We start from the raw sequence: 27,196 nt of genomic DNA, 5'->3' as shown, positions 1-27,196 counted from the left end.
GTCCAACTAAAGCTCCATGTTAATCCAAGATAAACTTTAGAAATTCTCAAATCTGTTTTGTTTTGTAAAACATTACCACGTCTGCTATTATGAAAATCCAACAGTAACACAGTAACTATACAGCTAAACTATCCGTCCATGTGTCATTATAAAACTGTAAACCTAAATTTACATATAAGTTACTTCAGCCACTATATTAGATAACCTAAATTGTTAATTACTTCTGCCATTTCAAGAAATAAACCAAAATACCACCTGATATCTATATTTAAATTACTAATATCTAATACTCCATCCGTTCCAAATTATAAGTCCCTTTGACTTTTTTGCTACATCTATTTTACTATGCATCTAAATATTATATTATGTCTAGATACATAGGAAAATGGTTGAACCAAAAAAGTCAAAGTGAGTTATAATTTAGAACGGAGTGAGTATTATATTGTGAAAAAATCCTTAAATACCATAGATAATGTCTATATATGCTTACAAACTACGCAATTCTATTACTATCAATATATAAAAACTATTTCAAGTACTGAAAGGTATGTAGCCTAGTGGGTAAAATAATCTTAGTAGCACTTTAGATCTTGTGTTTGACTTCCCAGTGAGGGAGAATTTGAACATGCCTGGAGTTAAAAAAAATGTTTGTGTTCCTGAGTTATTTGTGTAACCGTATGAGTTGCCTTCAGCGTGGTATACATGGTCGTAGGCATATGTCCTAGGCGCTAAGTGGCACGTCGCCTTCGGGATGTCGTCAGCCTATACAGATCAAGTCTACATATATACATGCATAAGTGGCCAATGTGTATTTTATGTTTCAATAGCCATGTGTTCCCTAAACGACTCATATTTCAACGACAGCAACACACTGCTAAACCATATCGGATTATATTGTTACTTTAGATAATTATGGCAACACACTGCTAAATATATATGTTTTAACTAAAATATTATGGCATATCTATATTGATAATATTCTTGTACTACCCTATATTCTATAAAAAATAATGAAGAACATACAATTCTTCCCATAGGAAAAATCAATATCTTAAGCACTGACCGAGGTTAGTGTAGATCAAAGTTGGCTATATAACCTTCTTCCTAGTCTTTGAGTTTTCTCTGCAGTGGGTAGTGATTATAGGTTGAATATAATACTCTCTTGAGGTTATAATCTCTCTCTCTCTCTCTCTCTCTCTCTCTCTCTCTCTCTCTATATATATATATATATATATATATATATATATATATATATATATATATATATATATATATATATATATATATATATATATATATATATGGAAATTATTTTCTACTCCCAGGGAGTAGTTACTCTCCCATATGTATATCTCTAGATTTAGGACGTATATGGCCCGACGAAGTGTATGTAGATGGAGTATATCATCATACTAGACCGTCTAGGGTACTATATATGACAAGTATGTATGTATACTTAGAGTATATGGTATACTTATTTTATATGCTACTATCATAGTATTATATAATATATTAAAAAATATGTGCTCTTTTGAATTTTTTTTCACATAGTAAAGATCTAGAGTATTTTAATATTAGTATGTCAACATACTTAAACTGAAAAATAAGTATGTACATATACGCAACGTGATTTATTGATTATAGGAGTAACTACTCCCGGGAGTATATATATATATATATATATATATATATATATATATATATATATATATATATATCACTTCAACTTGACGGTTGCTGTAGTTGCTGTTGCGTAGAAGATTAGCGTCCAATGTCTAACCGAGACGTGCTAGAACGGAAGAGCTAGAGTTTAACCATCTAGTACTAAAACTATTACTTGTCAGAGGGAAATCAATATATAGCTGAACTGTTATCTAAGTAGTTCGTTCATTTTCAAGGCAAAACGTCCCTAAAAGTCAGATATCCACATTATTCTATGGTGCTGCCAATGCAAAAAGCTGATCCAGGAATATTTAATTTGGCTCAAATGATTCTTTTTCCAAGAGCCTTGAGGGAGACAAAAATGGCAAAGCAGAGGCTGAGACACTCCGTCCGTCCTCCAGATCTCGGCGAGGCAACATCTGGCCCAAACTCCCCCAAGTCATTCACCAATCACACGCAAAAGCTGCACGCACTAACGGCAACAACCTCTCAAATCGTGCAGAATAATCGCACCCGGCGTGCCACACAACCTCTTTCCAATGCAACTTCGTCTTTGCCATGCACTTCCGATACACCGATAGTTACCTTGCATGAGTTCAACTCGGCCGCGTTTCCATCCATGGATAAGCTCGATCGGCATCTCTCTCCAGGTCACCCGGCCAAGAGGTGAATGAAAATGACACGAGGGCACCGTGCGCGGTGCGCCCCCTGGCTTGCTTTATTTTACACCACTCACCAGCACCGTACACCGACCCGCCGTGATGTGAATTCCAAGATTCCAGCCTGTTCGCTTGTTGGTTTCAACCAGCCCAAACCAGCCAGCCAACAGTATTTTCCTCTCACAATAAACCAGCACCAGCCAGCCCAAACCAGCTCAGAAACCAACCAGCGAACAGGCCACGTCACAAGCATTATTATATAATCCTATTTTATATGACCCAGGACCTAAGGACTAGCATAAGCATCAATCAGGGTGGACTTTCTGTTCGTGCCCCGTCAAAAAAATGGATAGGATCAGAGCAGCATTGCTACTTAATTAGGACCTGTTGGGATCCACAGAGATATGATAAGCTAATAATTAGCTCCTTAGCAAACAGGTCTAGCGCTAATAGTTTAGCTATACCAACTAACAACTATTTTCACTAGCTGGACTAAACTGGCTAATAGCAGCTAATATAAAGCTATAAACTATTAGCTAGATGATAACTGTTAGCAGCTAATGGATACAAACAAGGGCCTTAGCTAGGGCGATTGGAACAGCTGCTGTCTCACTGACATATGGGTCCAATCGACAATCCGCCTTTGATGATTTGATTAAAAAAAAGTTGACAATTGCGAGTGGGTCGACCGACCAACCTGGCTGTTCATCGACAGTCTCGTGATTTCATGCCAGGAGCACTAATAAGAGCAAGTATACTGATCGACTGGAAGCCGGCGGCGAGGGAGTCCACGTCAACAGAATCTGAGCTGGAGGAGGGAGAACAGATGAGAGAGAAGGAAGCGGGCGGTAGCCTTGCCGCCCGGCTGAAGGGCACTTCCCAAGACACAATCGCCTGCTCCCATCCTGTACGAGCGACAGAGCTGCTGTTTTGGTGGCCCCCCGTCCCCTCCTCTGGATCCTATGCTCCCACCAGGTCTGTTTTCTTGCCTGGCATTGCAAGGGGCAACAAAGATGTAGTCACAAGAGATGAGATGCACATGCAAATAAAGTATTCAATAAAGAAAAACTAACAGTCAACCTAAACGCCAGCTTATTATTCGCATATTTGCATACGCTGCCTTGAGATGACATGGCTCAGCGTACCGCCGGCTGCTGGCTGGCTTATTAACCATGCTCTAAGGCGATGGATTGCGGGAAGCAGGCAAGCGGCATCCCAAAATTTGGTGTGTACGCATGGGACCAGTGACCTTGCAGTGCACCTTCCCTCGTGCACATGCACACCTGAATAATGGAGCTCAGGACCCCAAATTCCAACGCTATTGTCCCCCCTGATCGCTACACGCATTAGCAGCGGCTCGGTGCGCTGGGACACATGTCACCTCAGCTGTGACTTGCCGGCGGCCACCAGATATGATGCTCGCCTGCTCGATGGATCGTCGTCGTCGTCGATTTGTAGCCAGTGAGACAGCTGCAACGTTAACATTTCCCACGTGTTTCTGGGCACAGTGCTTGCTTGTTTCAGCTTTGGGGCGGGTGGTACCTTTCGCTGCAGACAAGCGGCGCTCGGCGCTCCGGCTGGCGCCGGCCAGACCGGCCAGGGAATGCGTGGATGAGAAATGTATCTCTCAAGCGCAAAGGATCTTGTGCTTTGCTACTAAGGGAGGTAGCATAATTGAGGTTACCAGAGACATGGATAATGCTGGAACTCTTACACGTTTGTGGCCGTGTACTTTGACGTGGAAGGGGCAAACGATCTTGTGCTTTGTAGTGGTAGGCTGGTACCTTCTTTCCTCCAAGACTAAAGCAAATGGAAAGGAGCAGGCGCAATGCCCTAACCAGTCTCATCACCTTTTTTTTAGACCAGTTAGGCGCTCCGCCATCCCGTGCTACTACATTTCCAAATACATGTATTATTGCCCTGTTCGCTTGGTATGACTAAAAGTATTATTGGTTGGTTTGTTGTGAGAGAAAAATACTATTCGTTAGTTAAAAAAGTACGGCTTATAAGCCAAGCGATCAGGGCATATATTATCATACTACTTCCTCCGCCTGAAAGATAGTGAATGTTAGAGATTTTAAGATAGATTAAGAAAGAACATGAAAGATGAATATATATATCAGGAACTCTTGGGGTTGGAGTTGGGAGCTCCAATAGGGCCTCAGTGTAGGTGTGGGCCTCGGCCCGTGTAATCGTAGTGGACAGCGGTACAGTTATAAGACGTTGCAGAGAGGGAGAGGGGGTAACGGTTGTAACAACATTTCTATCCTCTGAATGAAACTGCCCTCGTCCTCACGGAACGGTTAGGAGCTCCGCCATCCCATGCTACTACATTTCCAAATACATGTATTATTATCATACTATTTCCTCCGCCTGAAAAATTGCTTATGTTTGAGATTTTAAGATAGTTGAAGAGAGAACATGAAAGATGGATATGTACTGACTTCATCAGTTTTATTCCCACATGTATAACACTGTTATCAGCGAGATTAAAGGGTGATTTCTTGATAAATGACAACTAACAATATAGTATTTATCGAATCTATATACTCTAATAAAGTCAAATCCACTAGATGTTTTATCTCTTCACGTAAAGTGTCTACATCATTCCCTATTAAGTGTCCTACTAACTTTATTGTTGAACTTCTATCAAATGATGTAACAATTCTGGATCAATAAAGCTTTACTACTTGGTTTGTCAAAAAAAATATCCCACTAACTTGCAATCCTTTCATGCAAGCTATCCATGTCATTCCTTATTAATTACATAACATGTCCATATCATATATATTATGTGTAATACTATTATTCTTTAATATATCTATCAACGTAAGTCATTTACATATGCTATTTGTTTTATCATCCTATTCTTCTATAACTTGTTCTAATATTCTATTGACTTTTTTAAATTAGGTTATTGATTTTTATGAGATTCGAAGCAATACAATAACATGCAAACCAAGCTTGTAGGGGACCTTGACGCCTAAGAGGGAGGGGGGTTAATTAGGCAACTTAAAAATCAACTTCTAAATTATGGTCACTTTTTCTAACCTTAGCAAAATCTATGCAAAAGATAAACTATCTAAATGTGCAACTACGGTTTTCCTAATGTGTTGTTATCTCTACCGTAAAATGAGTAATACAATTAATGTAAATGCGAAAGCTAAAGAGCAAGGTAGAGATATGCAAACTCCCGTCGACGACTCCAGTATTTTTACCGAGGTATCGAGAAGCACGCAAGCTTCCCCCTAGTCCTCGTTGGAGCCCCTAGCAAGGAATCCCTTGCAAGGGCCAAGCTCCCCGTCGGGTAACTCCGTGGATAGCCTCGGGCTTTCCCCACGCGCAAGTGGGTCTCCGACATGCCTTCCTGCAAGCCTCTCCTGGATGCTCCCCGCCGTCTTCACTATCAAGCTTCCGGCCAAAATGTCGTGGGCCTTGTTCCCTTCGGTACACGGTAGCGGCCACACCACAATCATGGTTGGTGTGATCTCGTAAGACTACAAGCCCTCCGATGTACAACAATGGTGCGCGCAAGTACCGAGTGGTAAGCGGTATGCAAACCTCACTAAACACTAGGCCTAAACCTAGAGCAAGCGCATAAGCGGTGGTCTAATCAACCTAAGCACTTTACAAAGCACCTACGCTAATCACCTAATGAAACACTAAGCACTATGCTTGTGGATATCACTAAAATGGTGTATCAACACCCTCGATATTTTCCCACATCTCCACACATCTCATTTGGCTGATTGGGGGTTGTATTTATAAGCCCCACTGAGAAAGTAGCCGTTGGGGATGAAATCCCACTTTTCTGTTACTGACCGGACGCTCAGGTCGTCCTGATCGGACGCGTCCGGTCATCTCGACCGTTAGAGCCACGATCAACTGATCGGACACTGCCAGTGTCAGGTCACATGCCACCGGACACGTCCGGTCGCAATTTCGCTGCTCTAGAACCTCTCTATACTCGACCGGACTCTGTTGTCCTACGTCTGGTTGATTTGCTTGTCCAGCGTTCGGTTGCTGCTGCTGTCAAGCCTCTTGATCGGGGCGTCCAGTCACTGTGCTACCAGTGTCCGGTCACCTCTGTGACCTCGTTTCTTCATGATCTTGCGTCTGGCTTGGTTTCTATCTTCGTGCGTAGACTTTGCTTGATATCTTGGATCTTCTCTTATGCTTCTAAGGTCTTGCTTAAGGTGTTGATCATCGAATCATCACATCGCCTTCGTCCAAGTCATGTCTTGCACCCTATTGAACTTCAAAATAAACACTTGCAAATTCTTTAGTCCAATTTGGTTGTGTTGTTCATCAAACACCAAAATCCAAAGTAAATGGGCCTAGGGTCCATTTTCCTTACAATCTCTCCCTTTTTGGTGATAGATGACAACATGACCAAAACAAGCAAATAATAAAAATTTGGAATTAAAAAACTATCTACTTGCTAGGATGCAATGCAAGGGGCAAGGTTATATGATGCTAAAAGATATTACTTATAAGACTAAAGGATACTACATAAAAAACTTATCTTGCCCTTGCAAAAGTCCCTATGTGGCATTATGGATTTAAGTCTTGCTTCCTACAAATTCTTCCCATTACATAGACTAATCCATAATCCACTATCCTCCCTTTCTTGGACCATTACCACTTGTAAATTATTATGATCTAGCTTTTGGTCCTACAAATTAATGCTTCCTTTTGGTCCTCTAAATTCTCCCCCTTTGGAACAAACACCGAAAAGGAAGACATTAGTAGCTCAAGGGAGGATCAAACTTTGTGAACCTTTGTGTGTAGAGTGGAATAGGTCACAAAATTTGACTCTCACATTATATAGATTAAGCTCCCCCTAAATACATGCATACATATGGTAGAAGACAAAACATATGCATAATTGGTAAATTATTGCTCAAGGGAATTTAGTCTATATAATGCATGGAGAAAGCATATAAATATCAAAATGAAATCAACATGATGATATCGGTTTAGAAATACCACATGTGAAAACCAATTTGATTTCTACCACTTGCGATAGGTGGTGGATATTTGAAGTATGATGCTTAACTCTGGGGACTCTATTATGATAAGCTTGAAAAGGTGTTAGTCTCAAAGCATCCAACTTGTAGAGTAACCTCTCCCTAAATTTATGCACACAAGTGTGGAATACTTGTAGAAGACATGCACATTGATTTTAGAATCAATAATACCACTTGAAAGATGACATCACATGAATCTGAGAATCATTTTCGAAGATGATACTTGGGAGAAATTATCTACAATTTGGACTTTGACACATATTAGATGAACAATTGTAAGACAAGCTATGTGTCATGCTTCTAAACAATTTAAACCATGTAGGTTTGCTCCATGGGTTAAGAATGAAACCGAGCAAGCCTACCATAAAATATACCTAGTGTATGCATGACAAAAGATATAAGTATGCAAATGCAAACATAGGCATTAAAAGTAACTAGATGCTTAAAGATAACAATTTGTAAGAAATACCACTTGTAGGAAATGTGAATTGATACTACTTGAAGGAAATTGAATCTAGTTACCTAACATGGGAAGGGGAATTTGGGTCTATAGTATTCACTAACCCACTTGGCAATGATTTTGTCCATTATGATGCACCCCATGAAATGCACCCATACTTTGCCTAGTCTCCAAATTCTTCGTCGTCCATCGGACTTCTCACTTCCCTTTCGGGATCCAAACCTTCTTGGTGCTCTTCAAGTTGAAAATAATTTCCTTTGGCACCAAAAAACGTTTGACCCCATTGTTGGCTTGCTTGTTCACCTTGATGGCCACCACCTTGTCATTTTTCTTCTTCTTTAATAAGTATGGTGTGGAGGCCTTCTTGTCCACCTTGTTGGTGTATGTGTTGGAGAGCTTGCTTGTTTCCTTCTTCTCTTTCTTCTTTGCTCCTCCCCCATTCTTCACCTTGCACTCATAGGACTTGTGCCCTTCCTTGTGGCACACGTAGCAACCATGGTTTGTCCTTCATCAAGCTTCTTCACTCCCTTGATGGTGTTATCTTGATGAAGTTGGGCTTGCTTCGCCTTGTCTTTCACTTGAGTCAAGTCCTTGGTGAGGCGAGCTACTTCTTGCTTGAGTTGCTCATTCTCCTTTGCAACCTCTTGTGTGCATGTATCTACAACAACTTTCTCAACACAAACTTGGTTGCACAAAGATGAGTCTAAACATAAATTATTACAAGTAGAGGCATCCTTTTTAGGCATGTTAAAGATAGAACTTTTCTTTTTAGATGCCTTGGTGGGGTTGTACCGATGGCTTCAATATTGGCAACTTTAATAGTTAGATCATCACAATGTTTACATATGGTTTCCATTTTAGCAAGCAAACTTTTATAAGCATCTTATGATCTAACTAACTTTTCTTTTAATTTTTCATTTTTCTTTACAAGTTTCTCATCATTGATTGTTCATGCATTTGTTGTTGCACTAGCCTCAAGTTGCTCAATTTTAGTAGATAGTTCAACATTGAGATTAGCAAAGTTCTCATATTATTCAAGCAAAGTTTGTATGCTTCTTGTGAACTATCTAGCTTTTCTTTTCTTTTTTTTGAGCTTCTTTTGTTGACTAGTGCAAATTTTAGCATAATTAAGATTTTGTTGCACAATTTCATTATAAGAAGGCATTTCATCATCACTATCACTCTCACTAGATGATGAGCTTTCGTTACCTCGTGCCATAAGGCAGATACGAGAAGAGCTTGATGATGAGTGCTTGCGCCCTCGGCTCTTATGATGGTGTTCTTCTTCACTTGAAGAATCATCCCATGATCTTGTTGATGTGAGGGCTTGGTTCTTGCATGTCTTCTTCTTTGTCTTGGGTGTGGGCTTGTTTGGACAAATTTCTACAAAGTGTCCCAACTCGCCGCATTTATAGCATCCTCTCTTTCTTTGCTCATTTCTTTGATGGGTGAAAATGAGATCTTAGATTTGGATGGGCACACCCTTGACATTGAGCCTTTGGATCATCTTCTCCACCTTGTTGATTAGTTTGATTGATTCTTCATCAAGGTCAGAGGTGGAGGAGGAAGATTGATTATCTTCACTTGAATCTTCATCATCATCATCGTCGTCCTCATCTTTTTCTTCATCTTCACTTGAGGAGCTTGAGCTTGAGCTTATCTCAACTTGCTTGCCCTTCATCTTCTTTTTCTCGCTACATGCGAGAGCTTTACCTTTGCTCGATGAAGAGGATTCGTCTTGACCCATCTTACGTGACATTTCAAATGCCACTATCTTACCAATGACTATGCCCGGGGCCACGGTGCTCAAGTTTTCCATATTGTGAAGGATGATGATGATGATTGCAAATTTCTTTTGTGGTAGCATGGAGATGATCTTCCTCACGATGTCCGCATCATCTAGCTTTGTTAATCCTATTGAATGGAGCTCATTGATAATTAGATTCAAATGAGAATACATATCACGAATAAGCTCATCATCATTCATTGTAAAGGAATTATAATTTTGTTTAGCTAGACAATATTTTTGCTCACGGACATTAGATGTGTCGTCATGGAGCTCTTGAAGTTTTAACCAAATTTCATGTTCCATATTTAGAGCAAACACTTGGTTAAACACATTCATACTAAATGATTCAAACAAGCAATTTTTAGCTCTAGCATTGAAATGAATTTTCTTTTCTTCACTCTTCGTGGGTTTATCAGGATTCTTAATGGGTTTCATCCTGTCACGAGTGACTCTCCAAACACCCAAATCAACCGCCTCAAGGTGACAAGCCATTCTAGCTTTATAGTAAGGGAAGTTAGTGCTGTCAAAGTGTAGAGGCCTAGATGTATCCATCCCAACCACTCTAAATAGCGTCGGCTCAACGGCGGTTAAGGCAAAGGTACAAATTGAGCCAACCTGGCTCTGATACCACTTGTAGGGGACCTTGACGCCTAAGAGAGAGGTGAATTAGGCAACTTAAAAATCTACTTCTAAACTATGGCCACTTCTTCTAACCTTAGCAAAACCTATGCAAAAGATAAACTATCTAAATGTGCAACTACGATTTTGCTAATGTGTTGCTATCTTTACCGCAAAATGAGTAATACAATTAATGTAAATGCGGAAGCTAAAGAGCAAGGTAGAGATATGCAAACTCCTAGTGACGACTCCAGTATTTTTACCAAGGTATCGAGAAGTACGCAAGCTTTCCCCTAGTCCTCGTTGGAGCCCCTCGCAAGAAATCCCTCGCAAGGGCCAAGCTCCCGGTCGGGTAACTCCATGAATAGCCTCGGGCCTTTCCCACGTGCAAGTGGGTCTCCGATGTGCCTTTCGGCAAGCCTCTCCCGGATGCTCCCCACTGTCTTCACTATCAAGCTTTCGGCCGAAACGCCGCGGGCCTTGCTCCCTCTAGTACACGGTGGCGGCCACACCACAATCGTGGTTGGTGTGATCTCGCAAGACTACAAGCCCTCTGATGTACAATAATGGTATGCGCAAGCACCGAGTGGTAAGAGGTATGCAAATCTCACTAAACACTAGGCCTAAACCTAGAGCAAGCGCATAAACGGTGGTCTAATCAACATAAGCACTTCGCAAAGCACCTACGCTAATCACCTAATGAAACACTAAGCACTATGCAAGTGGAGATCACTAAAATAGTGTATCAACACCCTTGATATGTTCCCTCAGTTCCACACATCTCATTTAGCCGGTTGGGGGTTGTATTTATAAGCCCCACTGAGAAAGTAGTCGTTGGGGACGAAATTCCGCTTTTCTACTACTGACCAGACGCTCAGGTCATCCTGATCGGACACGTCCGGTCGTCCCGACCGTTAGAGCCGTGATCAACTGATCGGACACTGTCAACATCCGGTCACATGCCACCGGACGCGTCTGGTCGTAATTTTGCCGCTCTGGAAATTCTCTGTACTCGACCGGACTCTATTGTCTTGCGTCCGATCGATTTGCTTGTCCAGCGTCCGGTCGCTGCTGCCGCCGAGCCTCTTGATCGGGGCATCCGGTCACTGTGCTGCCAGCGTTCGGTCACCTCTGTGAGCTCGTTTCTTCGTGATCTTGCGTCTGGCTTGGTTCCTATCTTCGTGCTTGGACTTTGCTTGATATCTTGGATCTTCTCTTATGCTTCTAAGGTCTTGCTTAAGGTGTTGATCATCACGTCACCTTCGTCCAAGTCACATCTTGCACCCTATTGAACTATAAAACAAACACTTGCAAATTCTTTAGTCCAATTTGGTTGTGTTGTTCATCAAACACCAAAATCCAAGTAAATAGACATAGAGTCTATTTTCCTTACATAGCTCATATACATGTATAGTACCCAGGGTACCATATAGTAATGCTATATAAAAAAATAATTTCTAATAAGAAAGTCATGCGCAACGCGTGGGGTATTCTTCTAGTTTATATGCCATTATCCCTTTATTCTTCTATATACTATATTCCACGATGGGGGAATAGTATTTTGCCCAAAAAAAAAGTTACCACATTTATTCTGTCTAGAAATTATTGCGTTATCAGAAAGAAATAGAATTAAGACACCCTATAAATGTTCATAAATTACTAGCCCATTACGTGAAAAATAACCCAAAATGTATTTATATATTACATATATTTGTATATTGCACCAATACCATCATTATAAAAAACATGAAGATAAAATATCTTTGTTACATGCTCCACATTTAAAAAATCAGATTGACTTATTAGGAAGGATTCGAAGTTCCATTCAAGTCTTATTTTGATATCAAATATAACAGAAAAACAAACATGGTTATAATACAAACTGTGATAGATATAGTCATGTATCGTCCAAAAATACAAGCAATCCATCGACAAATTGAAGAAACGAATTAAAAAGGCAGAATAGTCATTTTGGTCCTGAAATATTACTGGAGACTCGGTTTTATCCCTAAACTTGCAAAACGGTCGTTTGAGTCCTCAAACTCTACTATTAGCCTCAGTTTTATCTTAGAACTAAGAAGATGATCTGTTCAGTCCTCAAATTTTGTATTTTGGGCTCAATTTTATCCTAGAACTATAAAGATCATCATTTTAGTCTTCAAACTTTTCGTTTTCGGTCTTTAAACTTTTATTTTCAAACTCAACTTTGTCTATCGTTCTATGTGGAACGCTATGCTGTTGCACCTGGTCAGCTTCAATACCACCAGCAATTGGAGATAAAAAAATAATATTCATTCAAAAACACTTTAGTGGCCATTTGTAAGTGCATCTAGCCCGTTAGTTGGTTTTGGTATATGAATACAAATGTTGAAAGTGTGCTATCTGATTTGGTAGTTGGGACGATGCTAGAGACAATAGTACCTAACGATGATTGTCCATCTCAAATCACGAGTGGTGCCAAACAAAAGACGAAGTTGTGCCAAAATGATTTTGATAATTCATAGATAAAAGTTTTCTTTTTAGATAGACAAGATTGACTTGAAAAATAAAAGTTTAAAGACCAAAATGCACTTTGGTTGTTTATGGATGAAATTGAGCCCAAAATGCATAATTTGAGGACTGAAACGATCATCTTCGTAGTTCTAGAATAAAATTGAGCCTAATAATAGAGTTTGAGGACTAAAATAACCGTTTTAAAAGTTTAGAGATGAAACTGAGTTGCGAGTAATAATTCAGGGACCAAAACGGCTATTTTTCCAATTAAAAAATTTACGTATTCTCTCGTCCTGAACGATGTAACTAGCTATCACTTTGATGGGATAATGATGCTACTCACTCTACACCACCTGAAGGCGATGATTCGGTGTTGGACGACGTTCTATATCTATCAGGAATGACCGAGACGGATGTATAGAAAGAGAGAAAAGAAACATGACTAACGGCATTAACCTAGCTGGAAAACACTTCCCGAGTAAAAAAAAATTATAGGTTTGACCAAATTTATAAAAAATATTAATATTAATATTTTTAAATAGGTTTACTATGATAAACATATTTTATAGTTAATATGATAATACTTTTTCGGCATCATATACTACTTCCTTGTACATTTGGTTAAACTTAAATTTGTTTGACTTCTCAAGAAGTAAAAATTCCATCCTTTTGGGATAGAGGGAGCAGTAGGAAAAGAAAGATATCAGCCATGTTTGGTGTAGCTTTCCTGAGAAGATGTACAAATAGATGAAAAGCACATTCAAAATAAGCTCTGATCTAAATTTTGTCTTTTATTACAAAGGATAAAGTATATTTTCAACCTCCAACTGATAGCATTCGATTTTCAACCTTGAACTATAAAATCGGGTAATATACTCCCTCCAACTGTCAAAACCGGACAAATGTAGCCCTTCGACTATTTTCAAAAGGTGGTTTTTTATTTTCTAAAACTAATTAAAAACTGACTTGATCTCTAAAAATTCATAATAATTTATATTAAATCATAAAAGTATATATGAAACTAGTTCTATTTTTATTTTAAAATATCATCTATATGTTGATGCTATATTTTAGAGTTTTTTGGATCTTACTTCTTTAATAAATAGCAAGCATGATTACGAGCAATAAAGCGATAGGAAATGGAAAAAATCAATTCCAAATACCTATATATACGTCATAAACAAGTAAATACATTTTAGAAAAATAGTACTAGTTTCATATTTGCCTGATTTCAAATAAGTTATTAATTAATTTTAGATAGAAAATTAGTTTTTTTACAAAATAGAAAACCACTTTCTAAAACCAGCACGATGACCAAATTTGTTTGGTTTTGACAATTGGAGGCTGGTCATAAACTGGTTTCATATTTTTAGGGTAAAAATCAGACTAACGTGCAAGTTTGAGGGTGAAAAATATACTTTACCCTAATACAAATGGAAATAGGAGCTGTGGGGAGAAATGTGGCTAGAAAAAGTTGAAAAAGCATACTCTATCATTCTAGTTTTAGCTTATTTTTATCATAAATAACATATATGTTGTACCAAAAAACCCAAGGCTCAAAGTTGAAACAACAACTTAACATCCGTAGAGTTGATGATTAAACTGCCACAACTCAATGCTACAGAAATGACTTTTAGCAACATCTCCATTTTAGGGTAGAGGCGGCTCTATCAAAATCTACCTCTAAAAATAGTTTCTTAGCTGGCTTGCATCTAGAAATTGATTTTTAGAGCTGGTTGAGCTGCCTCTAGAAATGCTATCTATTTTTTTTGGGGTGGATCGACTTTCTAGCCACCTCTAGAAATGGGGGTATTTTTAGAGGCGGCTGAAATTTTAGGCGTCTCTAGAAATAGATTTAGAGATGGCTGACAATTTGAACCATCTCTAAAAATAAGTGCAACACAGTAAAATTCACAAACAAAATGTGAACAAGTCAGATAAAGACAAACTTTATACCAAAGTTATAGGGCTCCAAGAAATCTACAACTTTGCAGTTTATGACTTTTCCATTTGAAATCATTTAAGGCCCTAAATTTATGTTTAAATTGTTCATAATTTGAAATTATTTTTTTAAAAATCAAATGACCTTAGATGGAGAAACTATCTAAACTAAAGTTATAGTAATCAAAGGGAGTTGCAACTTTGTAGTTTACTACTTTTTATTTGAACCATTCAGTTCCCAAAAATTCAATTTTAAGTTTTCAAATTTTCAAATTTATTTTTTAATTTCTTGAAGTACTTTGGATGGAAAAAATGACCTAAACCAAAGTTATAGTACTCGAAGGGATATGAAATTTATTTATTTTTTATTTCTTGTAGTTTACTACTTTTATTTTTAAACCATTTAAGACCAGAAAGTATATTTTAAGATAAATAATTTTCAAATAAATATTTTTTAAAAAAAATTGAAATGACCTCAAATGAAGAAATGACCTACACCAAAGTTATAGTACTAAAAACATCTAAAATTTTTCTAGTTCAAAGTTGTGTAATTTGAATTCTTTAAAGGACTTAAATATGCATTACAATATTTTGAAAAGTCAATACAAAAGGAATATATCCACACCACCACAAAAAAAGGTTAAAGGGTTTACATAGATTATCTATCATAGTAGCAAGTGGATAATTAGACACAAATTTAGATTTACTTGAGATCTCGTTCTTAATGGTATATGTAGGTAATTTAAATATAGATGTATGGTTTACTTTATGTTGCTTTACACAATCACAAAAGGAGGGTAGTTATTTAGATAATAGACTAGGTCCGTCGATATTATTATCAATGGTAATTAGAGTAGGTCGAATTGATGGACATATGTTTCTAATTTTTATGAGAATTTCTAGGATTTTTTTCTTTAGTGGGTTTATGAGGATTAATGTGGAAGCTCCACTAAGAACTTTTAATTAGAATTCTTAGGATTTATCTTCTTTTTTAGCATGATATATAGTTAAAATTTAAGCTTAAGTTATATAAATTCTTATTGCATCCCATTCTATGACATAATGAATCTAAATTTTAGTTTTTAGCTTTTGATCTAGTTGTTGGAATATTTTATTCACATGTTAGTTAAACTCTAGTACCTATTCTATATTCTATTCAAAATTTTTATTTTTTTATTTAAATAAGATTGGAGGTCATAGGCTACTCGTTCTTAGAGTGACATAAATAATTATTTTGGCTTGCACCATCGTATTCAAGAGGTTGAATTGTTATATCAAGTAAATATATATAGCATACTTTGTGGATATTTAATTATTTTTCATAGTAGCTTACATTAGTATTTACATGTATATTTGAGAGATATTTTTGTGTATTTCTATAACAGGCGAGGTGGATAATTTAGATACGAATTAAAAGATGTTCCTTTATATTATATTTCATAATGGCATATATTCGTAATTTGAATGAAAACTTAAGGATAACATTTCATTATCTTTCGTATTGCCAGACATTAGATAATTTATAAAAAAAATTAGGAGGTTATTTTCAATTATCTTTTATAATGACATTGGAAGATAATTAGATACAAATTTAGTGGGATATTTTGAATTATCTTTCATAATGGTAGAAGTGGATAATTTAGATATAAATTTAGAGGCTTAGTAATTTTAGGTACAAATTTAGGGGGTTATGTTGAATTATCTTTTATAATATCAAAGGTGGGTAATATTTTGACATCGGATGTCTATTTACTAGTAACTCATATATATATCGACATGTATTTGGCTCTATGCTTGTGACCAGTATGTATCAAAGATTTAATATAATCTATCTTTGAAATCTAGTGATTTGATGATGTGATGCTTTCTCTGTAAAATAAAGTTGATTTATAAAATTATTTGTATTGAATTAGTATTATTATTTATCAAATAGTTTTGTCGACAGTTAAATTGCCACCGAGGGCATCTTCTAAACATGCTATGAAAACGGTTTCGTCAACATACAAACTGTCAGGAAAGGTTCTAACTGTCGGCGGCAAAGGTTTAACTGTCGGTAAAAGTTTTAACGGTCGGCAGCAAAACTTTCGCCGCCTGCTTCTACCGTGACTGTTTCTAAACTGTCGGCAAACCTTTTGGTGGAGGTTATCTGTCGGGAAAGGTACCCTTTGTCTACTTTAAAAAGTATCGGCAAAGGTAGGTCGTGTTATAGTGAATTTAGATAAAAATTTAAAGTGTTACTTTATATATTTTCATTATAGAGACGTGGATATTTTTTTATATAATAGATTAGCTATTATTGATAATAATGATTAGTCTACCAGACAGAAGGGCAGTTATTTCTAATTATTATGAGAATTTGTAGGATTTTTTTCTAACACGTCTTGTGTGAATTAATATGAAGATTTTGTTGGAGCCTCTGATAGGCAGTAGTAAGATACTAAGATACTAGCCGGAGAATTGTGCCAACCACTTCACTAGTTCGACATAAATGGTTATACTTGTGATACAGGATACAATGCAAGCTGTCAAGCATGAAGGCAATGATCAAATTCAATTTTAAGAGAACATATTTCACAGGACAACCATCAAGGCAAGGATTTGGAGTCGCTGGAAGCTATGGTGTGTATTCAATTCCTGCGGTGAGATAGATAGATGTATAGCCCAACTTGGTCTGGTCGCATGAGCTTGGTCTTCTCAAACCAGCTTGTAGGTTAGGACAAATCAGTGACCAACGTACAGAAGCTTTGTGAGAAAGCTCCATGGGTCGCATATAAGCCCGTTTAAATGTGATCTGATCTTGTACAGTTGTACGAGCTCTCAAGGACGAACAGTTTGATCCAAAACATGCAAGTTGCTCGATATGAATGTCGTTGCCTGTAAGCAACAAGTTGCCACCTAGAAAAAGGGCAATCTCCATTTACTCCCCCGGTCCAGGACAATCGTAGATCTCAGAACTCATGTAAAGATTTCTAGACAACGTGAGATCAGCATCATAGTAATAGTAATTCACCGTAGAATAATTGGTCATGTAGTCGTTTTCGTGCTGAGCTGTTCAGTGGAGGCTGATGGTTGTGAAAACTTTTTTACATCTGCGATGCTGCTCCTTTTCCTTATATTTCGCTGTTGTTATGTTTTGTCTTGTAAAATTTTTACTTTTCTTTTAATAAATTAGCTCGGTAAAACCCTTGCTGACTTCTCAAGGGAAAAAAAAGATCTTGGGTTTCTTCAGGCTTCAACATATATAAGATAACTCGTCACTATCTTGAGCCACTTATATGCTTAGATTTAACGACGACGATCATATACCACTTGGGGGAAATTTCTCATTAATTTTAACTTTAGGTAAATGCATGCAACATGCCAACATTGTTTAAGGTCCAATGGAAATCATACTCCCTCCATTTTAAAATATATGAGTTTCATCCTAAGTTAATTTTCTACTTTGATCAAGTTTACTGTAATAAAAAAGATATTAACATCCACAACACCAAACACCAACAAATGCACATCAAGACACATTTAATTTAATGATGAATTTAATGAAACTATTTTGATATAGATACACTTGCGTATACGGGGCCGTTTTATGGCTCTAGGAGTGGCTCTGGTTCCGGCTCTTGTAGGAGCTGTACGGAACGTCAATATAGAAGCCAGAGTTGTTTTATACTATAGGAGAAGGACCTAGGATTTATAGATTCTTCGAAAAAGCTAGAGCTAGAACTGTTTTTTGGAGGTTGTTGTAGAATTCTATGAAAAAACCCTAAATTTAGTCAAAACTAGAGAAATTTAATAACTTCTGATAAAATTGAAACCTCTTATATTTTGAAAAGCATGGAGTATGTCATACTCTGTAGTAGGAATGAGGCTTCTCTGTAGTTGTTCCTCTGCATTTAAGTCATTGGCAAGTGAGTCTAATTGAAATCAGACCCACCTGTCACTGACTCAACTGCAGCGGGGCAACTTTAGAGGAACTGGTTCTAATAAGGTAGAGCCATAGATGTTTTCACAGTCTATTATAGGCCCTTTTTTGAAACCTATTATAGGCCTTGGTTTGACACCAGGCAAACATGACCTGCATTTCAAAGCATTCTCAGGCATTAGATTTTGACTGCTTGGGATCAGATCTACTGTTTGGCCAAAGTTACCTAGCCAGGGTTCAATCTAAACGTTGTATTCATGATCATCATGTCTATATCTATACCTAATGATAAAAAGGCAAAGTTTTTGGCTATTTTTTCGTCCATCTTCCCCTAACTATCGGTAGTCGAGAGTTTCTTCCATCTAAACTTATATGACCCTAAATAGTTAGGACAAATAGATTTCTCCAAGCCTGAATGAACTTAATAGAAGAGGAATCCTAATTCAAATAAAAAATAAATTAGACAAAATCTCATTTTACTTACTTCCCATAACATAATATGTCCAGCCAATTTTTTTTTGTCCACCTTCCTAATACAAATAGTTCGATGCTTGGTAACTTGAATAGGAATAGTATCCCCTAACTCCGTAAATGTAGATACGGCTTGGAAACAGGTTTGAACTAATCTAGATAGCTATAGGAATCTAATCCAAATATATCACTCTCAATCCTAATTTATATTGCCAAAATACCCTCAATTTCTCGTCCGTTGGTCAAATTTTCTTATCTATCTAGGTAGCTGGTCATACAGGGGCGCTAGATGAAGAGTTGGAGACCGACACAGGAAAGATTTTCTAAATCGAGTACCAATCGATATCAAAACGAGAGTATATGAACTAAGCAAAAACTAAATCGAAACCACGGGACCAAATCGAAACAAATCCAATGAGTTTGGCCCGTCGTCACGATAACAAATATCGATTTTCACCGGTTCCAGATGCTCTTCGTCTCTGAACCGTAGATAGGACTAACCATAAGAATTAAATATATAAGCCGCTGCACATCATTTAAAGAATTAAATTACTCAGCGAATCAAACGTTCAAAACTGCAACAAAGCCATCAGGCCAATCAACATCTCATTTCTTCCGTCTACCTTATTAGCGTAGAAAAGTTTCTTTGTATTTGTCTTTTTTTTTTCTTCGTCCCGTACGTGGGATTAGTTACGTATTTTTTTCACGGTCTTTTTTTTGTATTCTATTGGATCCAATCTGTTCTTAACTTCCGTTTGATTTTTTTCTTTTTTTCTTTTTCACATATAGATATTAAAAAACAATAGATATAATAATATTATGAGCAGTTGAACCTTGATCTCCTTAGAAAATAGAGATTTACATTACTAAAGTTATTAATGCAATTTTCATTTGAAACAAAAACTATCTTATTATATAGTCTGACTCAATCGATGATCTAACTAATCAAATCGTGGACTACAATAGTCTAAATAAATGTGTCCTAAAATTGTGTGCATGTACTAATGTAAATCTCCGACGAGGACTACGATATGAAAAACCGAGAGTGGTCTCCCATCATAATAATAGATATTTCTCCAACCAACTTCTTGCCAGCTTTAATCAGATATTGGAATTACAATTTTTATATATCCACAAAAGAAGATGCATGTATAGTTTAAAATTAAAATGATATAGTATTAGCTTATATTATAAATGTCATAGTCATCATAAAATAAACTATAGCTCTAAAATTTTATAAAAAGAGTAAAACATAAATAGCTATGTATCATTCCTGTTCTCGTTTCTTTATAAAAATTTAATAGTTTTTTTCTTCTGTTGCAACGCATGGGTACATTTGCTAGTTATTACTTATTAGCCACGTTGGGAATATACATAATGCCGCATTTCAAGAGTTTACCGACACCATGGCACACGTATATATGCCTCAATATATGGCAACGTCACCTGTATACACTACCGGAGGCGGCTTCTTTGCCGAGTGCCTGAGGCCGATATACACTCGGCAAAGCCTTTGCCGAGTGTTACACTCGGTAAAGGGCGCTCGGTAAACAGTTTATCGGCAAAGACCTCTTTGTCGAGTGCACTTTATCGGGCACTCGACAAAGGCTTTGCCGAGTGCCAATCCGACACTCGGCAAAGAAAAGTGGTCGTGACGGCGAGCGCCACCGTGACGACGGCATTGCCGAGTGTCAAGGTCAAGCACTCGGCAAAGGTACCCGATTTGCCGAGCGTCATTGACTTAGACACTCAGCAAAGGTGGCCACTTTGCCGAGTGTCGCTGACAGGACACTTGGCAAAGTGGTGACCTTTGTCGAGTGGCTGGACCGTGGCACTCGGCAAATCTGTGATGTTTGCTGAGTGCAATGGCCATTGCACTCGGCAAAGTATGTTTCCAGATAGTTCCCAGATGGTCACTTTGCCGAGTGTCATGGCCATTGCACTCAGCAAAGTGACTGAAAACAACCTTTTTTATTTGTTTTTTACATCCCATCCAAACAAACAGAAGATATATATAACAAACATCACCAACATCACATATATATCATCAACATCACATATATATCACTAACACCACATATATATCACAAACGTCACATATATATCACAAACGTCACATGTCTCACAATATATTACAAATAAGTTCACAAGCAATCCAAGTGCCCCATCATCGTCAACCACAATTGCAAATAGAAGTATCATTAACAACCACAAGTATCATCACTGATTTGGTGAAGGATTCGCTGAAGCATGAGGATCGTTCGATGCTGCCGATTGATTCTGCACAAAGGAGAAGAGATTGCATGTGTGAGACAACATAAATATATACCATACATGAATAAAACTTTCATACTCCACTAGGTTTGACCGTAAGCATGAACATACAAACTAAAACATTTATACTCACAGGAGTAGAATAGTGAGGAGGTGGAGGTGGAGCGAATAGCGAAGGTGGTGGAGCTACACCCATAGCGGCGCCAAGACTTTGCATATACTGAATAATCTCCGCCATCCTCCACTGCTCGGCCTCCTGCTCGGCCTCCACCCTCTCCATCTTCGCCTGCATCTGCTCCCATATCCTCCTCTCTTGTTCCAGCTAGGCCTACAATATATTCACCCCAATGTTACAATAATGCAAAGGAAAGGTATGAAAAAAACAATGAACGACGAATAAACCAGGAATAACCTCGAGTGCCTCCACCCGATGGTGTGAAGTGTCTTGCCGAGGTCGTATGGCGGGGCTCCTACTCGTGTTGCTTGCTTGAATCTAGGAGAGACTGGGAGTAGCGGCCGAGTTGATTGCGCCGTCGCCAATCTAGTACCGCCCATGCTTCTTGCCTCCTCCCACCCTCATGATGACTTCTCCATCAAGGTCCTCGGTGCTTGGATCGTACTCTGACCCATGGACCTCCCTTGCCATCGATGTGTACTCACTGAGGTGGTTGTGGACGGTCGTATTGCTGTATGCCTCGGGCTTGTCCTCCGAGTTGTAGTCGACGTCGGACGTCGCCTTGCCCTTGTGGGCCATAGCAAATGCCTTGAAGATGGAGCAAGGCTGGCCACCATGTGATGCCGACTGCGAGAAAAAATGCAAGATGATTAGAAATCATGCAGAATTGAGCGTTAGAATAAATAAATACATTTGCGTACCCATGTTTCTACGTATCTGCTAAGGCTACAACTACCTTGATGGTGTGCTACTCCTGGCATCATCAAACGCCACTCTCGGCACAAGTTGTGCGCCTCCTCCCACTCGCATGAGCACCAGCTGTCCACCATCTATTCCCAGCACTGGGGATGCGCGGCGCACCAATAAGGAATCATCTACAGACCATCAAGTACATGACATATCAGAAGATGAAATTAAGCCTACTTAATCTCAAAAGGAATCATTATTAATGTTCTATATTTACCTGCAGGTACTGGTCCCAGGTCAGCATCATGGATCTTGCGTCCCTTTTGGTGACCTTCATTCCAAGGACGGTCCCGTGGTAAGTTACGACGTCCTAGATACGCGCCTCGTAATGCATGTCCACAATGAGTTTTTTTACAACATTTGGTAGCCACCGCATCCGCCCTGGCCTCATGTTTGTCCTGACATCTAAAGAAATCCTGCATACAAACATGATGTATCCATTCATTATTTCAAGAATGTATTGAGCAATGTAGTGCGAGGAAGACTTACCCACAGCTCTTGCTTCACCCGCTCCGCCTTGTTGTTGAATACCCTGCGGGCCCGATCTACAGCATTAGGGCAGCGGCGTAGTGGTCAAACGAGTAGGCCGGCCCTGTCACTCTAGCATACTCAACCAGGCCAGGGAAGTGCTCCTTGCACAGAAGACCGGGGATGCCATTGACTTGGCGTGTGTGACCACCTCCACTCGCCACAATCGTCCAGTTCCTGCCCAAGTGATTAAGAAAAATTATTAGTTCCTATTTTGATTTTCAACATATCATATAAAGTAGTGATAACATCTAAAGTTACTTACTTTTCCCCCTCGGGTCGAATCAGCGGGCATCTCTCACGAGGTATCGGTCGCTGAGGGAGGCTCGCGGGACCTCACAAGTAGACGCTCGACGAACTAGAGGAAGCGGAACCCCCTGCTGTTGCCTCGTCCTCGTCGTCCTCATGCGCGTCCTCCCGCGCCTTCTCGTCATCCTCCTGCGCATCCTCCTGTGTCTCCTTGGCGTCCTCCTAGGGCACCTGCTCCTCCTCCTCCTCACACGACAGGGTGGTAGGTGATGACTCCCTCCTACGGCTGCTCCTCCTCCTACTCTCCCTCAGTGCAGCAGTCCTTGTCCTTCGGTACAAGGACCTTAGCTTCCTCATCCCACCGCCCACCATCTTTGTTCAATCACCTACAATTAAAGAGAGTAAACCAATAAGCACAGATAAACAAGAAGTACTTAGAAATAGATGCAAAATAAACAAAACATAATTATAAAATAACATAGTATTACATGTATTAGAAATAATCTTTATGATCGGGATTAGCTGGATCATAAGTCTCATCATCACTATCAATCATGTCAAAATAATCAACACTATCCGAATGAGCAATGTTGTCATTGTCATTGTCTAAATGTAATCACTCAAGCATTTGTAAGTCCTTCACATTTTGCACCTCATCTCCAGCATCCTCTTCAATAACCGTTTCATTTTCTACTTCTATTCCGATCGTTTCGGTCAAGTCTATCTTAAACCTCCCTTCTAGTCCCTCTTCTTGAAAGAACTCTCCGTCATATGTGTTTGGGTCTAAGTTGTAATCTTCATCATTTGGGACAGGCACTTTACCGTGTGGCGATACCCTGTGGACAGTATCCCAACCCTTAAGATGCCTTATGGTTTGACACGCATATGGGAGATAATAAACTTGCGTGGCCTATTGGACCACAATATAGACATTGTCTCCTGGTAAGACAGAATCATGTCAAATTTCGACTAGCCCAAGATTAGAATATGTCTGTCTCATTACTTCAGGATAAAACCAATGGCATTTGAATATGATGGGATTAAAAGGTTTGGAACCATGAAACTTGAGTTCGTATATTTCTTCAATTCTTCCATAATACTCGACGTCATCAACGCCGAGCGTAAAAACTCCGGAACTTGTGGTTCTTCGATTGGGCCGACTCTGCTCATAGTTTGTTGTGCGAAAGCGATATCCATTCACGTCATAACCAGAAAATGACCTGACCCTATAGGCAAAGCCATCGACAACCTGTCTCAACTCGGCATGCATAGACGCATCCCTCTAGCCCTGCAAGCTCAAGCAGGATACATCGTTATATTATTCGCATGTACGATTAACTTGGAATGTCAAACTAAGTACGAGCTAAATTGGACGGTACCTTCCGTTTGAACCAAGAAATGAAATTAGGCATTCCATTTCCCGTACCCTATCTAAGAAGGGTATCTACCTGCTGCGGGGTACGATCTCTTGATTGACGCCAAAATTCATGAAGAAATTCCCTGTACCAACGAGAAACAAGGGGTTGGATGCAGAATAGTGACGGTGTATTTAACAAGTTCGTTGAGAACTTACTGCATGTATGGCGCCACTTCATCAAGGTTGGTCAACACGTATAGCATGATATAGCGCCACTCTTCATGATTCAAGGTCTTGGGGGTCGATGCACTTGTGCTTCCGAGTTGCCCTCAGAAAAGGCTAAGGTTCAATTCATTTTCTCCAGCATTGTAACGAGGGGGTGGATTATGCACGCTAGGGAGGTTGTCACCATAGTATGTTGTTGTGAAGTTCGCCACCTCCTTCAGAATGTATGCCTCTGCAATGGAAGCCTTGATTTTGCATTTATTTCTACATTTCTTTCGAAGAACCTTTAGACATCTCTCGATTGGATAGCACCAATAGCCCTGCATGGGCCCCCCCATTCGTGCCTCATACAGGAGGTGCAAAATCAAATGCTACATCGGATTGATGAAGCTAGGTGGAAAGATCTTCTCCAACTTACAGAGCAACACATGTGCCATTCTTTCCAAGTCAGCAATCACGGTCCGAGATAACTCCTTGGCACAAACTGACAAAAGAAATAGCTCAACTCTGCCAGCACTAGCTAGACATGCTCAAGGACATAGCCTCGAACCATCGTCGGAAGAAGCCGCTCAATCCATATGTGGTACTCATGACTCTTCATCCATAAGACTCGCATAGTAGATAAGTTCACTCCCCTCCTCAGATTAGCTGCATACCCATCAGGGAACATTAACGTCTGCTTCTATTCTAGTACTTCCCTCCTTTGGGGCTTGCTCAAGACAAAATCGGCCTTAGGCCTTCTCTATGTCTTGCCATGACTAGAAGGCTTCATATGTTGGTTTAGTCTATCGCATAACGTTGTCAAATCCACTCTAGCCTTAATATTGTCCTTTGACTTATCAGGAATGTCCATGATTGTTGCCCAAAGTGCCTCAGCGACATTCTTTTCAGTGTGCATTACATCAATGTTGTGTGGAAGGAGAAGGTCATTAAAATAGGGGAGCCGAGTCAAGCCCGACTTATGAGTCCACATATGTTGCTCTCCATATCCGACAAAACCACCTTCTGGATTGACCACGAGACCATCTATTTGTTCACAAACCGTGGCACCAGTCATTATCTATGGTGCAGGGTCTGTCACAACGACACCTTTCATAAAGTTCTTGATGTCTCGTCTGAATGCATGGTCAAGAGGGAGGAATTGCCGATGTTTGTCGAATGATGAATACTTACCACCCTTCTGCAACCAAATGAACCTCAGACCTTCCTTGCATACTGGACATGGAAACTTCCTGTGTACACACCAGGCGCAGAATATCCCATACGCCAGGAAGTCATGCAGGGAGTAGTGGTACCAAACATGCATTTTGAAGTTTTTCTTTGTAGCTCGGTCGTATGTCCATACCCCTTCATCCCAAGCACGGACCAATTCATCAATCATAGGCTCCATGAACACACCCATATTATTCCTCGAGTGTCTAGGAATTATCAACAACAAGAATACGTTCTATTGTTGAAAGCATACGCCGAGGGGGAGATTGAGGGTGATAACGAACACGGGCCAGCATGTGTATGGGGTAGCCATCATTCCATAAGGATTGAACCCATCTGTTGCTAGTGCAACATGTACATTATGAGCCTCTTTAGCTTTCTCACGATGAATGCCATCAAAGTGGGTCCATGCTTCACCATCGGATGCATGTACCATCCTATCAGGATTGTATCGTTTGCTATTTTTGTGTCATGTCATCTGTTTCATGGATTCCTCGGTCATGTATAGCCATTGGATCTTCGGTATGAACGGAAGGTGCTGTAGGATTGTCACAGGAATCTCAAGCTACCTCTTCTGGCCATCACCAGAATCTACCTCCAGGAACCTAGAGGATTTACACTTTGGACAGTACTTTGCTTCCACGTATTCTTTCCTAAATAGGACGCACCCTTTCGGGCAAGCATGTATCTGCTCATACGGCATCTTAAGTGCATGAAGGAGTTTCTGTGACTCGTGCATGCTCTTTGGCAGAAGGTGACCCTCCGGAAGTAGGCTACCAATAACTGTCAACATACCATCGAAGGCATCTCGACTCAGGCTATACTAGGACTTTAACGCCATTATGCGTCCAATGGCATCCAGTTGAGAAACCTTTGTCTAGCTATGAAGGGGTTTCTGTGCCGCGGCAAACATGTCGTAGAACGCCTTTGCGGTTGCCTCTGGTTCCTCCTCCGTACGTCGTTCAGCAAACTGTGCCTCGTGATAGTCATTTAACATGTCTACTACCCACAGCATCAGCATCATAATCCTCGATGCGTGGTCTCACCACCTCCTCTCTCATACGATCGGCTTCACCATGGTAGACCCATCGGGTATAGTCTGCCATAAATCCATTCTTCCAAAGATGTTCCCCCATGACCTTCTTCGTTTGTCTTTTCCTGTTTGCACATTTGCTGCAGGGACAACAAATTTTACTCGCTCCTTTAGCAGCCACGCCAAATGCCCGTTCCAAGAAAGCATCGATCTTGTCGATCCATTAATTGGTGACCTAACCCTGACTTGCGTGGCTCGTGTACATCCACTCACGGTCCTCCATCCTCTAACATATATAGCGACGAGTAATACAAACATCAATTGCATCTACACGACGTTCCTACTATCTAATAG

At 39.4% G+C, this 27,196-nt stretch overlaps 2 long non-coding RNA genes across 2 annotated transcripts; both read right to left on the bottom strand.

The window, feature by feature from the left end:
- Positions 1-21,124: 21,124 nt before the first annotated feature.
- On the bottom strand, positions 21,125-21,578 carry LOC136522578 (uncharacterized). Its single transcript, XR_010775929.1, has 2 exons — positions 21,450-21,578; positions 21,125-21,322 (listed from the first exon to the last, which is right to left on the bottom strand). It is a non-coding gene; the product is annotated as an uncharacterized lncRNA (long non-coding RNA).
- Positions 21,579-22,607: 1,029 nt separating this feature from the next.
- Positions 22,608-23,144, bottom strand: LOC136522373 (uncharacterized). The gene is made up of 3 exons (XR_010775876.1): positions 23,032-23,144; positions 22,728-22,943; positions 22,608-22,654 (listed from the first exon to the last, which is right to left on the bottom strand). It is a non-coding gene; the product is annotated as an uncharacterized lncRNA (long non-coding RNA).
- Between the last annotated feature and the right edge of the window lie 4,052 nt (positions 23,145-27,196).

The sequence above is a fragment of the Miscanthus floridulus genome, chromosome 18, assembly GCF_019320115.1.
Source record: "Miscanthus floridulus cultivar M001 chromosome 18, ASM1932011v1, whole genome shotgun sequence".
Lineage (NCBI taxonomy): Eukaryota > Viridiplantae > Streptophyta > Magnoliopsida > Poales > Poaceae > Miscanthus > Miscanthus floridulus.
Note: the sequence above shows the minus strand (reverse complement) of the source record. Positions and strands in the feature narration are given on the sequence as shown.